Here is a 13,406-nt window from a genome sequence, read left to right as displayed (position 1 = left end):
GAGAATATTAGATAATAATCTAGATTTTCAAGAAGCTATAGTTTCCTTAAATTCCCACTTCTATGACATGTCTTTGGGTGAGAAATGAGTTTTCCCTATTATTCTTCTTTCAGCAACTAAGTTCTTAGGCACCCTTTTTTAGATATACTTACCGAGGTTATTGCCTGGGAATAATTAAAAGGAAGGGCCCACCATTTTAATGTGAAGTAGAGATTAATCTATTTTGTCAAACTACTTACTGTCCCTTAAGCCCACTCATATAGATGGATTTGATTATATTTGATGATTCACCAAAAAAAAAATCTGAAACACTGGCTTTAAAAGGAAAAAAATCATCTGCCATGGCTTGTTCAGCTCATCAAACTATGTAGATTATGGTGTAATTCTACCACCAACTGGTTCTACAGTATCACAGAGCTCTGCAGACAAGTAATAAGCAAGCCTTATAACACTCCCTCATCCATCCAAAATGTAAGCATTTTAACATGGTTTAGTCACTTTTTTATTTTCATATATGAAAAGCAAATAATTTCTTGGGTACTTGTGTCCTTTGTTACTCCAATATGACAGTGCCCACAGTCTTTTATGTGTTTGTCCTCAGAAACTGCCCATGCAGTAGAAAGGGCTCTTCCACTACAAATGAGAAACTGAAGTGCAGAAAGATTGGAAGACTTTTCTCATGGCCACCTGGGAAAGTTATAAGGGATCAAGAGCTCAAGCCACGAATTCATCTGGGACCTTCTGACTTTCTTTCAAGCTTGTATTTCAGAAAAATGGTTCACAGCCACTCTCACACATCTGATCTGGGAATAATGCAGAGTCCTCATGAGATATATCTGGATCTAAGACTATCTGGCTGGCTATACACTAAACAGCCTCAGAATGCTCACTCTGTCGATCCCATACTTCATCTGAGCTGGGAGGATGGGAACAAGCAGCTGGGTGGTGCTACACACTTGAGCAAAAAGACCAGAACGACATCAATACCTTTAGTGGTAGCACCAGGATCTGGAAACTAACCCCAAGTCCTAGGACACTGTTTCAAACTCTGAACTAATCTTTCCATAAAATACAGCTAACATGGAGGTGCTTTGTAGCTGGGCAGAGACCTTATAGTGTTAGCAATGTCATCCCTAAAACTCTGAGTTAGAAATCAACATAAAAAATTCAACTTCAACCTGTTCAGTCCATGCTAAGTCCATGGAGGACTTGTGAGAAACATTGCCCTTCTGTAACACATGCGTGCAAATAGCTGGAAAACAGTTCAAAAGATATCAAGTAGCTATTTGAACATCATGACTTCACCATTGCATAAACTCTTTGAAAGGGCAGCAAAGGGTGAAAATTGCTGATGGCAATTTCCACAGTAGAGTAATTTAGCTCAGAGGCAAAGAGAGTGGTGAAGGAGAGAGAGAATATATATGTCAGCGTGGGAGAAGGTGGATTCGTATAAGAGGGAGTGCATTAGAGTATGTGTGAGTGTGGAGGAGGGTTTGATGTGAGTTTCTCAGAATTAGGGCAAATTCTGCATTCGTAGTAGACCTTGCAGAGAAGCTGCATGTATGCATGTGTATACATATGCAGACATTTGAACTTGGTCGTCTCAGGGTCCTTAGTGTTTTTAAGATGCTTCTCTGGAATATATTCCCAGTTCTTGTAAAGGCAAATTAAAAAAATCTTGAAGGTGGGTTTGAAGGCCAGCTGAAAATGCAAAACTCAGAAAAAATATTGAAAGATTTAGAATATATATATATATATATGTAGGAAGTTTTTTTTTTTCAGAAAGTGGAAAGATGGAGAGGGGGAGATGACAAGGAGGGACTGTTGCTGTAATTGCCTGCTGGAAAGATGGTGGTTTACAGGCAATGTTTGGCAAAATAGGAAATAGTAGGGTAGGTAGGCATTCCACCTCCTTCACTGGGCAAAGGATGACATGTAGGGTCCTGTGCCACTGAGAATAAGGGGTAGGAGCTAAATTGGAACAGGTTCATCCTTTGTATTTCACCATAGCAGTGCCCTCAGGTAGGCACTATTAGCTGTAACCCAGGGTCATTAGGTGTACAGAGGAGCACACTACTTCTAAGAAATCAAAGGTTAAACAAGTGAGAAATGATTTTCTACAGCACTTTAGTAGAAAATGTCTTTTTATTGAGATGGGCAGTGAAGTAAATCCAAGGTCTTTATGCACACTGCATCTCCCCAAAATGTACGCCAGGCAGAGTCAGATGTTTAGAATCTGGTTCCTACTCATTGCTGCTTTCCCTGGTAATCCACTCTAGCAATATTCCAGCTTTGAGACTCCTAAGCACAAATTTTTGGGCTCATTTCCAGTCACTTATCTTTCCAGTGGGAACAGTCTATTTCTTACTTCTCTGGTTTAGGCACAGCAAGTTATACTTCTGATTCATGCTGTGGCGGACTGAGGGGATGATTTTATAGTGGTAATACCAATGTCCCTTTGATGCTCTAAAGGGCCATGGCAGACCTCGATGAAGAAAATGGTGTCCACATCCGATATCGTACCGATGGAAGCCTTTTCAACCTAAGGCGACTGAAGGCCCACACTAAGACCTTAAATCATCTTGTCCGTGAGCTGCTTTATGCAGCCGCTGCCACCCTCGTCGCCCACACAGAAGCTGCTCTGCAGCATTTAACATCCTGCTTTGCAGAGGCTGCTGAGGTTTTTGGGCTGGAAGTCAGCTTGAAGAAGACAGAAGTTTTCTATCAGCCTGCACCTCAAGAAGTCTTCCATCATCCCTGTATCACCACTGGCAAATCAGAGCTCAAATGAGTTCAGCAATTCAATTACCTGGGAATTGTCACCTCCTCGGACGGTAGACTGATGAAGAAATAGTCAACAGATTAGCAAAGGCGTACAGAGCCTTTGGTAAACTCTATAAAAGAGTGTGGCAAAACAAACACCTGAAGAAAAGATCAGCGTTTACAGAGCCATTATGCTGTCTACTCTTTTATGTGGGTCTGAATCATGGGTCATTTACCACCACCACTTGCGTCTCTTAGAACGTTTCCATCAGCGCTGCCTCCGTACAATCCTAAACATCCACTGGACTGACTATGTGACCAACACGTCTGTCCTTGAACAGGCAGCAGTCACAAGCATTGAGGCCGTGCTGCTGAGAACACAGCTGCATTGGGCAGGGCATGTCTCCAGGATGCAGGACCATCGCCTCCCCAAGATCGTGCTTTATGGGGAACTTGCCACTGGCTGCCGCAAGAGAGGAGCCCTGAAGAGGAGATACAAGGACTACTTGAAACAATCCCTCAGCCTTGGCCATGTTGATCACCACCATTGGTCTACCCTGGCCTCCAATCGGGAGGCCTGGAGACACACCATCTATCACGCTGCTGCCTCTTTTGAGAACACACGCAGGATCAGTCTCGAGGAGAAAAGACAGCACAGAAAGAATTGCATCTTGTCGATATCACCTGGGGAGTCTTTCCACTGTGCCTTTTACAACCAGACTTATCTGTCTCACATTGGCCTTTTTAGCCATCAGCGCGCTTGCAGCAAGCATGGGTAGAGCCCTTCTCAAATCTTCATTTGTGAAGCTCAGCCATGACCGTTGTCATCTCACTGTAACTTTAAAGTGCTTAGGAAAACCTCATGAGGCGTGGAAATATATGACAAGAAAATACAGTGTTCATGTAAGAATTGCCCCTTACATTTCCCTTAACCTCCAAAAATCATGTTTACAAAGTGGAAGTTTCTTCTAATTAAAAAAACACCTCACAAGGCAAGCATTTCACCTTGAAAAGATATTTCAAATATATTTTCAGTGGTCATTGATCATAAGTCATTGATCCCTTGGTCAGTAGCTAAAAGACTTTACTCTGATCTCATTAACCTAAGGATGAATTTAAGGGTACATTGAGTTGTCTGCATTTTCTTTTCCCTTGCAAAGATTCCCTTGCAGCATTGCCTAAGAATGAACATTTATTAAAGAAGTTTGTATGGAATAGCGATATTCCTCAAATTTCCCACACTTAGAAACTCCTTATCCTGGTAGTCCTTACAGCCAGTCTTAGGATCACATAAAGGATTAAGAAAGCCCATCAGTCCTAATTTTGTCCTTCTATATTACCTCTATAAGGGAAATGGATTACAGTCCTGAGATTTGGGCTGTCTACATTCTGACCTTAAAGCCCACAGCCAAATGATTGGCGTTGAATGTTTCTCTCAGATACTGTTTTCTATTATGGTCTTCTTTAGGAGTGGAAACCATCTGGGATTGACTGTTCAAATGGAACTTGATTTCTAAAAGGTTTTCAGCTTTACTACATGCATGCGGCAACAATTACTTGTATGGGTTGTGCTTTACCAAATGATTTAGATATTTGTGATAGATTTCTACCTGTTCAAGTTTTGATTGCCAATTTACTTTATGCAGAAAAAATATAGAAAAGTATCAACACTGTGTAACTAAGGTAAACATCTCTTAATGTCCCAAAGGCTGCTTAATTGATTTCTACTGTTGAAATGTCCTCTTGACTGTGGACTATCACCAACTCTACATATAAATTTTTAAATTGGTTCAAAGCATTAGGCCACAATCTCTTTGAAATAATTTAGGGAATAATTTAATGGTAATGAAGTTAAAGATAGCACTCAAAATAACCCCTTTAAGATGCCAAATCATTAACACACACTTGCATAAATTCCACTTCCAAACGAAAGCTTCTACAAGATTCTGAAAAGTTTTGCATGATAGTAGCGCCCAAATGCATTCATGCACAACTGAAGTGTGATACTGTATAAAATAAACAAATGATGGAAAAGTCAGCAAGACCCATAGACCAAAAGCTACAAGAAGCTCAAAGCACTTTTTGCCTATGGATGAAATTAATTTTTTTAACAGACTGAATGATTAAGTGGCTCTCAATTTCCACCTTGGCTCTGGCAGGCAGACAGGGTCCACAGTAGCCTAAGCTAAATCCCACACAGATGAACTTGCAGGTATCTGTAACGAGGATGACTAAGCTTCTATCATACATGTAGTGGGTGGAGTTTGGGGAGCTGCTCAGCTGCCTGTATATAGGAGAATCTCTCCCTAAAACAGCTGTCTTTCAGCCTGGGTTAATGACTTTCTTTTCCGCTGCCCTTAATTGGAACATAGGCACTCTGCTCACACACCAGCCTTTGAAAGTGTAAACTAGAGCCTCATCCTTCACAGAACCTACACGTCTTTAAACTAGGTAAGCCAAGACTTCTGGTGTGTCTCTCTGACTTACTCCTTGTAGACATGGATGAGTTTGGATATCACCTGAAAGACATTGCAATGTGAGAGAAACTGAATGCTGTGCCATACAGTTCCCGTGGCCTGATGGCTCCTGCACTAGGGAGCACTGGACATTAAAGTTCAGGTCCCCAGATTCCTTTCCAAGGAGGAGGTAATACACAGACCTGCAAGTCTCCAATCTTTGTCTCAGGGCTCTCTGTTTATTTTCTGGTTTGGTTTAGGCAGGACAAGGTGCTCGGTGAGCCGTGCTGAGCTGAACTGCTGGGCAGTCCATAGACTCCAATTCAGTCCTTCAGAAAAGAGCTGAGGATTTCAGAGAGCACTGTGTCGTGAAGATATTTCTGAGTTTCTCTGTGGCCCTGGGAAGGGCTTCATGAGTTTCGTCCGCAGTTCTCTCAGCCCACTTTTTCAATTTTTGTTGCTGAACTGAGATATTGGCTTTTCTTTTGAGAGCAGTGGAGAAGGATACCAAATTCTCTGGAGATTAAGGTCTGACCCTCATATGTGGATACACTGAATCCTTACAGAGCTGCTTGTTTTACAGTTCATTGTATATTGGTACTTTAAAAAGGAAACTTTCAATCTCGCATGTTGGGACTAGTTCGAAAAAAATGTGCTGGTAATGGTTAGCTTATGATCAGCTTACTTAGAAGGCAGCAACTTGACACTGGAGATGGTGCAATCAGCTCTGTAACATTTTTTTAAATTGATCAACTATGTCCAGTTACATCCAGATCAGCCATTAAAGACACATTCACTGATCAGACTATTGATACCTGGAATGACACCACTGACATTGGATGGAAGACCTCCTTACCCTCCCAGGGATGAATCATTGCTGGTGCACATGAGCTGATGTAAAAGCCATAACAACTTTTGGTCATGATGACTGACTGGAGTAGAAACTGCTGAAAGTGACCAAAATGTCTCTGCAGCTGATATATGACTGGTAAGATTCACCTGAAGACCAACAATAATCCACTAATCCTCAGATTGTCTAATGAAGGTGTGATCATCACTCACTCCTTCCAGCAGCACATCATCAGCAGCTCTCTCCTCAGTGGATGCAACAATATCACTGCTGTAAGAGGTCTTCACCCTGAAGGCTCTGCTTGGGACCTCTGCTTTTGCCAAGAAGAACTGCACTCTACCAAGCTGAAAGGCTGGGTTAGAACATGAATTTTGACAGCCATTCAAAGATCACTCGGTCTAAGTTTGGGTTCAAATACCTGTTTAGAAAACTACGTTGTTCTCTCAGGGTTTCTTTGTATTTCCCAACCTCCTCCTGATGGCTGGCATTGTATTTTCATAGGAAAGTTTATTTATTTGCTTATTTATTTATTTGATTTGGTTTGGGGTTTTGTTTGTTTTGTTGTTGTTGTTGTTTTATGTCCAGGATCGTATTTGCATATCTGTGACACTTTGTTGTGGGACAGGATAGCTACCTTTTACGTGGAAGCTCAGTGTGACTATGACTGACAGCTTTCTCTGCTGACCTTCCAGCAAGCCTCTTTTTCTGTCCATACTTGATGCACTTCAATCACTTAAAAAAAAGTTTTAGATTAAATCTAAGGAATGGGAGGGAGTTTACATGGTTTGAGCTAGCACAGAAATGTAGAGGGTCATTAAGCATCTATTTTAGAAATTATTTTCTTTTAAGATGCATTTATGATGTGTATATACATAGTATATTTCCTCAAAGTGTCTGGGATTGGAAGCAGTATGAAAAGTCATTTAACATTTAAAATACCATTACATTGTCATGGCTGATGATAAATATGGACTTTTACACTAGGGAAATGCTCCTCTATTAATCTAATCAGCTTTTTTCTTTTTTTTTTTCTTTTTTTTTTTTTAAATTTGTCCCTTTAGAAATATTCTAGCAACCCCTTGGACATAATTTTTTGTTTTCCTCCTCAGAGATCCTGGGATGATATTGAGTTACTTTGGAAATTAGATTTGTCAGCTTTATTTCTGGTAGCTGTCTAAATTAATTTTATAATTAAAACCCAAAGATGTGTGTCTAATATGTATGAATCTACAAAAAGCAGAAAGAGCAAGAAGTGTGCTTAAGCCCATACAAAAGAACTAGTTTGACACATGTCAGCGTTACGTTTCAGTGCAAGAAAGGAAATATTTTTTTGGCGCAGAGCTTAGAGAACATGTAGGCAAACCAAGCAAAAACTCATGAATCTGAAAATTAGTTTGTGAAGTGTTTGTAGTCACAGTCAGTTTTTGCTAAAACATTCAAATACAAATTACTGGATTGAAGATTTGGTATGCACTACAAGTTTTGCACATTTATACATTGATTGCTTATGTTGCATTTTGTATATAATGCTGGGATAGGGAGGGTGATAGGTGATGTCTACATTACCATGATGTCTGCATCACCACGATTTTTGTGTGACTTGCCTCTTTTGGAGATGGTGTGAATTAATCACTACCTGCGTGTGTCAGTAGTGGCAGTGTTCTCTGCTGACTGATACCTTCATAGAGTCATGTTGCTTTTGAGGGTAGCTGCACCAAGGAGGTGCTCTGCAAATTTAGGAGCAACTGAGAAAACAGCAATCATGGTCCCTACCACTGAAAATCCTCCTTTAAGTGGCAACATTTACCAGCTGTTCCCTTGTTTCACTGAAATTGAAAGGCTCAAGGGAAGCTGTGGTCTAGCATTTCCAATGAGCCACCCCTGAAGATGGGTTCACAAATTCAGCACCCCCTTAACGAGGGGGCAATGCAGGATCGTGAATGTGACTAAGCACTGGATCTGTCTGCTTGAGAGCCCAAGCTGGGATGAGATAAAGTCACTGCCACAAACGCTCTAGCTTTCTGTGTTTTGAGTAAAATCATCATTGGCTGAATATTGTAACCCTTGATTTTCTAGTAGGTATCTGTGGTGAAGACCAAGTGCATTTTCTCCATACTTGTTCCTCCTTAGATAACTGCAGTATCACACCCCTTGCTATGATACCTGAAAAACAGTGCCCTGAGTGAAAGGTGCGAACTGGCTCTTGTTTATCAGCATGGCTGGGCTGTGAAGGCATCCATGCTCTGTTTAGCTGGGACCTGTGGAGTGAAGGCTGGATTCTGCCCCCACCTGTCTAATGTTGGATGGAGGCATTGTAGCTGCTTTTTCAGTCATATGGCACAAGTCTTGAGTTACATTTGCTCTCTTGAATTTAGGTGCTGTAATAGTCAGTGCCTGAAGCTAGATAGAGTTAATCCATGGTCTCAATCAGGCACTATATTTTGGGTTTCTTGTTTTTCATATTTGAATGGAAATTTAAGTGATAGGTTTTGGTCCATCAGGACAAAGTGTCTCTGAGGGGTCAGCCTTTCCTCTTTTAACACGAGTTAATATCATCCATTTATATAAATCTTTATGGGTTCTCAATTGCAATTCTTTGTTCCTTTCTTCTTTGTAAACTGGACAGATCGCCATTTACAGGTAAATTTTTCCTATGTATAAAAATGTTGTTATATATATTTCATTATGTGGCTTGGTAGACATTTTTTCTTTTTTTTGCAATTTGCAATTCACCTCTACCTATATGATTTGCAGTAAAATAAACTAAAAGACCTGATGTGCTGAGGAAACCAAAAGCTGTACTCCACTGGAATGGTCTCCAGACCTCACACACACATACACAAACTCACACCAATCTGTAGACATGATGAGAAGGGATAAAGGTTGGACTAAGAAGACCTGAAGAAAGGTGTCCTTAGGCACTCAAGAAGAATGTCCTACTCACCCATGTGCTATACTTCAAGGCCTGTATTTCTTGTATTTCCTTATGTTATAAAGAATGCAAATGAGTGACTCTCAGAATTCAGAGGACCATGGTCCTCAGTCATGGCTACTTGGAGGTATGCCATGAAGACATGTGAGGACTATCTGAAAATCCAGTGTTGAGAGTGCTGAGAAGTGAGGTGAGCACCTACAGCTGCAGGTAGGGAATCAGTCTCACAGATGTCCTCAGAATATGCTGGATGGATAAAACCTTGCACAAAGTGATGGAAACTGGGGCAGTGGGACATCCTGCCTATCCAACAGTTGAGCAGATAAAAGTGCTCACCTGAACAAAGAAGAATTAAGATCTGCTTGCTGGGCTGTAGTAAGAAGTAGCATGTGCCTCCAATGTCAGGATATCATGCAAAGTGTGGCTGACGTCTCACATCTTTGGCTCTGTGACCATATTCCAGTGAAAATCCTGGTATTTATGGCTTTTAAAAACAAATTCTTAGTAGGATACATGCACTGCGCAGCTGAGTTTCGAAGTGTTGCTGAGTAGTTTTAATATTGGATTTGATCACAGTTCCCGTGCTCATGTGTTTGCATGATGACAGCTCTCAGACACCCAGTAATTCAGAAAGAGAAGGTCTTACTCCCAGTCTTTGTATCACCATGTAATATACCTGTGATTAGCAAGAACTTTTTCGTAGTGAGTTACACTCCATCTCATGGCACAAAGCAGTGATTTCCCAACATCTCTTTGTGTATCCAGGGTTATTTTCTTTGTTACTCAGGTCTTGATGTATGCTATTATGCTGTGTTCTTGTGGGATTTTGTGTTGCTTTTTTTGTCAGCCTAAACCTTCTCATTTGTTTTGTTTCACAATGCATCAAATAAAGAGAGTTAATGAAAACCTTACTTTAGATTAGTTACACAGAAAAACAGTAGCATTGATTGCAGGATTGTCTACAAGGGACCTTTCTATAACCTTCCCAAAGCCTTGAATTACTCACATGATTTGAACTCTGGAACAGCTTTTGCTTTCCTCTGAATGTTGCTGCATGCTTGGATTGGGGAATAAAGGACAGGTATGGGCCAAATGGCCCTGGGAGATGAAACCTTCTTCTCCTTTGGAAATTTGCAAATAAAGTTATTTCAAGGCTTTTAGCAAATTAAGAAGAAGTTATCCAGGTTCTTTTTCAATTAGGATTCACTCACTCTTGCTGCACAGAATTCAAAGTTTTCTGTTGATAGTACAGCTTGTTAACTGCCTCAAACAGGGCTTGAACTACTACAAAATAAACTTTCCAGAAGAAGAAACCATGTAGAAAGAAGAAGTCCAGAAGAAGACAGCCCAGATGGTGCCATATTTCTTAACCTGGGAGCAGTAAGTAGAGGGGACTGGGCTGGGCAGAGGCCCTACAATGACAGCAGTGATGTCTCCTGTGGGCACACTAGCCTAGTGGGGATATGTCTGCACAGTACTCTGTGACAGTCACATCACTAGCTAGCCTTTGATTAGGGCTTTTTCCGCAGATCCATCCAGTTCATCCTTTGTTGTCTTTCTCACTGCTGCACATGACAGAAATCTCATCATTCTTGAAAGACAAAAATTTGAAGTCTGGATCCTATACATATACAGATTTCTTGCTAAAAACATGACCAATATACATCCTTGAACTTCTGGTGATTTGCTCATCATTTATTGCTTGTAAATAAAAAGCTCCGCAATGCAGAAAAGGAATGGTTCTGTGTTACATAAATGACTACCTATTCCATTTCACCTGGGTACACACCTCCACAAAAATCAAACGAAAGCTGCAAATCCCATGTTATTCCTGCTCTTGACTGTAAACCTTTGAAACAATAGGGATTTCAGCCTCCACACTGAAATCTCTTCAAAGAGGAAGAGCAGTAAAGTGCTCATAAAAGATAATACTCTTTTTTTCCTTGCTACTCCATTTCCCCATACTAACCTTTGTTTTAAGAGCATCTCATGGCTATAAACTGCAGAGGGTTTTCTTTAGACTTAAAAAACCATCTCAAAACAGTCTGTGCGAATATAACACAAGCTCTTTTTTGTCTTTTCTAATAGGATGAACCTCTTTGCCAGCTGTGTACTTCCAAATCTTCTTGCTCATTGCGAAGACTGAAGGGGAAGGATGGAGTCATCAGGGTATATTTTTTCATTTGAGCTTTAAGAAGGGCTGCCTTCCTCTCCTCAGTGACTGGATAACTTCCTATGTTCCTTAGGACAGTAGTATATCCATTTTACAGATCAGAGATTTAAATCCAGCCCTGAAACTAAAGTTTTAACTAGCAGAAGTTCTGTAGTCTCAAATCATGTCAAATGGACATCCTGAAGACATCCCCTTCCTCTGCAGTTTGGACAGATGAGGCAAGGACTTCATAGCGATGAAAATGAAATGGTAGGTGATTCCTGTAGACCTTTGCTGGGACAATATTAGATGCCTTCCATGTCCTGCCCTGTGGACAAATAAAACACCTGTTTCCAGAGCTGCCAATCAAGAACTTCTCGGGGTAGGAAATGTGTTTTAGAAAACTTGGGCTGTTGAGACACCATCTGGCTTCCTTCTCTGTCAGTATGTTTTATTATGCAAAATAGCCTTCCAGTATCATCCTGCAAAGCAGCTCCTGCCTTGCAATTCCTCCTGAGACAAATCAGCCTTGAACTAGTAGCATGATGTTTATCCATGGCTGTTCAACTTCTGAAGACAAAAGTGTAGATTCCACCCTGATGGGACTTCAGCCATCTCCATCTAACCAAGGGACAAGTTCCGCCCAGGGGACAACTAGTTAGAGTGGAGGGATAGAAATGACACTCTGAAATGAGTTTTGATCACCTGGCAAAATATTTGTTTTAAATGAGTAATATATATTCTCACTAACCCTCAAGGATAAGGAAAATGTTTTTACTAACGTCACCATCGACCAGTGAACTGTAGAGCTAGAGAGGCAGATTTTTCTTGTGGGGACGAGCTCCTCTGCCATTGGAATTTAGTATTGCTTGAGCTTATTTTTGGGATAGACCCAACTGGAGAGTAATTTTGGAAGGTTCCTCTTTACAAAGTCTCAGACACAACACCTGACAGAGCTGGCTCCATGGACAGAAACAGCTAAGGAAATACACAAACACTTATAAATTCAATACCTCCATAGTTTACAATTATTTTTACTATGAAATCTTATCTCTTCCTCTTCCCTGTTCCCCCTCTTGGTTTATAATAAGCTTCCAGGATGTCCTGGGATTTGTGTGGGTTTTTTTGATGGAATGCCAGGTTCTAACAAAATCCCTCCAGTCTCTATTTTTAATCCTATTTTATGGTCTTCTGTTGTTTCACTCCCATTCCACTCACAAGCATACCATGTCTTCCCCCTGTGAAATGCAAGTCAGCTTTTAATATCAGCAACCAGATTTGCAGAGTGTACAAGTTTTCCAGCCTCCTCCCCAGACACAACCAAGCTAATCAGCTGTATTCAGTAAGGAGCAGTGATAAAAAACAGAAATGCACCAGAGGGTTAATTTTTAAATACGACAACTCTAATATGGGAACTGTTTTTATCTGGAGAAAGATTTAAAAAAAAAAAAAAAAAAAAAAAAAGAGAGAGAGAGAAAATGTACCTAGTTAAGTGCATATTACTATTATATTGAGCTATTTCAGAGCAACTACTTGAGAATGAATCTTTTTCTGGTCTTAAGTCCTGGAGCAGCCCTTTAAATTCATAGCCTATCTTCTTCTAAATTAACTGGTCTTTGCAGACAAGCCCTTGGCTAACTTATTCTAAAACTCTGAAATAGACAAACTAGTGTCAATGCCAATGCCCAAGGGCCTAACTCAGCCAGCTTTTCACATTAAAGGCATTATGCTTCATCTGCATCAGACTTCTAAAATGTATCAGCTAATATGTGCTAATGACACGCATTTAAACCCTGGTCTAGACAAAGCCTGTGCAATTGCCCTCTGACTGCTTGATGTGATCAGCTAACATCAGCTACCCCCTTTTAATCAGGAGAGGCTATGAACATCATACAGTTATCCAGACTTTCCCCATAGCAAAGAACAGGGCTGCACATGGGATCCAAGCCTTAAAATACTCCTGTGGGGTGAGACCTTTTCTCTTGCACAAACAAGCCTATACGTGGGGATGGAAAAGCCAGGCTTTAGCAGACAGAAACGCATCTGTGCAGAGGAATCTCTTACACCAGAAGGATGAAGAAAACGATGCAACAGCAATTTACTTGGATTACTGCTTTGACATTGGCTATCAACTAACAGTCTGATAGGGCTGAATTGGAGCAGAGATGTGACTGCATGTCTGTATACATTAAACTGATCAGTTTATTTCATGTAATAGCTTTTCTCCGCACATTTTAAAGCAGGTTTTGAAAA

Source organism: Empidonax traillii, unplaced genomic scaffold (genome assembly GCF_003031625.1).
Source record: "Empidonax traillii isolate 1590-97213 ecotype Southwest subspecies unplaced genomic scaffold, ASM303162v1 scaffold247:size2371522, whole genome shotgun sequence".
Lineage (NCBI taxonomy): Eukaryota > Metazoa > Chordata > Aves > Passeriformes > Tyrannidae > Empidonax > Empidonax traillii.
The sequence above is the reverse complement of the archived record's forward strand: the minus strand, read 5'-3'. Positions refer to the sequence as shown.